This window comes from Hipposideros armiger, unplaced genomic scaffold (assembly GCF_001890085.2).
Source record: "Hipposideros armiger isolate ML-2016 unplaced genomic scaffold, ASM189008v1 scaffold_737, whole genome shotgun sequence".
Taxonomy (NCBI): Eukaryota; Metazoa; Chordata; class Mammalia; order Chiroptera; family Hipposideridae; genus Hipposideros; species Hipposideros armiger.
The window spans coordinates 387338-390103 of NW_017732087.1; the positions used below are offsets into that span (position 1 = coordinate 387338).

The window sequence follows — 2766 nt, forward strand, 5'->3', positions numbered from 1 at the left end:
CAAAATTGAATGATTCTGTAATAGTCTGGTAGAGGGAACTGTGAGAGCTATTGTTCAACTGTCAGGGACAATTTGTAAAAGGAGAGAATTCTGTTCAATGGTCAGATCTTATACTATGGTGACATGATTTAAAAAAACATATTTATGAACATAGAACTCTACTACATCATTTTGTTCTTTCAAGTTTAAGTGTGGCAAATTTTGCTATCAAGCATAATTGGGGACTATGTTTTTCTTGATCAAAGGTTCAGGTTAAATAAATGATTAATTCATCAAAAAAAATTTTTTTAAAGATTTTATTGGGGAATTGAGGGAGGGGAACAGTGCTGGGGAATCAGGGGAAGGGGAACAGACAAGTTGCTGTCGTTTTGTTCTTCAGTCTAGTTGTGGAGGACGTTGCTTCACTGGCCAAGTTGGCACCATCATTGCGCTCTTCCCAAATGAGGCAGATTGGTCGCAGGCTTCTGGACGGCCGCTCACAGTGGCTCTTAGCAGCTCACGCTGGCTTCCAGCCACACACAGTAGCTTATGGCAGCCCACTGCAGTAGGGCCTGCAGCCTATGCCGTCGCCGTCGACTCATGGCAGCCCAGCTCCAGGTCGAGCTGTTGTTCACCATGTTAGCTGTAGAGGGCAGTTTCACTGGCCCTCATGTGGGGTCCAAACCGGGGCCCTGCTGCTCAGAGCTGGTGTCCCAAGCTAGCTCTTAACCTTATTGCCACTTGGCTGGCCCTCCATTTTATTTTTTAATATAAAAGTATTTATTGACCACTGTTCACCCATACTTATAATAAACAATATATAACATTATGATTACTACAAAGTTACTGTTTTTCCAGGCTTCTGCTAAACCAGTAACCCAAATATTGAAAAGACTGAGCCTACATGTAAGGAATGAGTTGGGAGTAAAGAAAAACCATGCAGCTCAATCGTTTAAATTACAATAGTTTGTTCACCTATTTATTCCAGCAGGTTCCTAGATTGCCAACATCTCTAACCATCTGATTAAGTTTTCATGAACAAACTCTTAGACACTGACCTTTTATTCAATATAGCAGAGATTTCAACTTCTTGTAAAGGAACGTTTCACTAGAAAGAACCTTTAAATGTCCATTTAACTAAGTCTTGCTTGGCTAATTAAACCATACCAGGATTTGTCTAGTTTTCTCATCTGGGTGGGGAGGTTGTTGGTAAAGATAAATTTTTCCTGTCAGGGATTTTGCAAATAAACTTGTATTTATATGACTGTAGATATAGATATGGATTCTGATACGGCTGCTTTTAAATTGATCAGCTTAATTTGTTTACATTATATTTAAATTGTCCTAAATAGAATTATCTATTTAGTTTGAAACATTAAAACTTCAGAAAAAGTTTTGAATTTAACTTGAACTATTTCTTAGGTTGCTCAAAGTGAGACTATCCCAGAAACATTGGATTATCTATGGTTGTGGAATGACATTTTTGTTTTGGTGAATATTAAGAAAAGAAAGGAGGGCAGGAAGGAAGAAGGGAGGAAAGAAAATCATTTATATATGTATTTCATGTATACACACATAACAAAAAACCCAGAATGGTCATTAAGCATATATCAGTTAAACACAAATTCTTATTGAATGATGACTCTGAAGATTTCCCCCTACATGCAGTAAAGCTGTTCTCTAATACAAAGCAAATCATATACCATGATAGCAAATACATTTTTCTAATGTGGGAAGCAACTAAGAAAGCTTTTTTGTTGTTGAAAGTAGCCAGTGCTATAGATGAAAAAACAAAACAAAACAAAAAATACTCCCCCAATACTACTTTAAAACAAATATAAAATATATCAAACTTGATTTTTATTAGACATGTAGTTATTTCTTCACACTAATAAATCAAAAAACACCAAGACCCAGATTTTATATGTATTAAATCTGATCTACATCTACATACTATCTATAGCAATGGAAAGAATTAATTAACTTTATTTTCTGAACAAGAATGCCAAGTTAGTCTCTCTTCACAAAAAAGCAATTACAGTTTGAGAACACTTTATATTTACCTTTTGCCAGCACCACGTGTTCCTCGAATCTGAATCTTTCCATTCCATGAGAAACATTAATTCTCCACTGCTGTCTGTGGCACCAGCTATTCATTCAGGATCACAACCTCTGGCAAAGCCCCTCGGTTTGTCAGCAGCATCTCTTTTCTTCTTTGATGTGCTATTATCAGATTGACTGTCAGATAAAGATTGTCATCTGGTACCATCTTTTTTTCTTTACCAGCTTTTTCAGAATCAAGACATGTTTCAATAAACTCTGGGCAATCTAAATTTTCTACAGGTTCCCAATATTGTCTGCTTCTGTATTACCTTCCAATTCAGGAAATATTCCACATTCCCATTCACTAGCATTGGTCCTGTGCTTTTTCCACCGTAAATTCTTCAGGCTCTGTCTCTTCAACTTTTTTTACTCTTTCCATTATGTTTCTTTCCCATTTTTTGCAATGTAGGATGTGGAGAAAAGGTAACACTGTGCACTGTTGATGGGAATATAAATTGGTGCAGCCACTATGGAAAACAGTATGGAGGTTTTTCAAGAAATTAAAAGTGGAATTACCATATATTCCAGCAAGTCCACTTTTAGATATTTATCCAAAGAAAATGAAAACACTAATTTGAAAATATACGAGTGTATGCACCCCCATGTTTACTGCAGCATTATTTATAATAGCCAAGATGTGGAAACAACCTAACTGTCCATTGATGGATAAATGGATAAAGAAAA

The 2766-nt window shown here is 36.3% G+C and overlaps 1 pseudogene; it reads right to left on the minus strand.

Annotated features, from left to right (window-relative positions):
* Positions 1-1954: 1954 nt before the first annotated feature.
* On the minus strand, positions 1955-2483 carry LOC109373593 (chromobox protein homolog 3 pseudogene; annotated as a pseudogene).
* Positions 2484-2766: the final 283 nt, after the last annotated feature.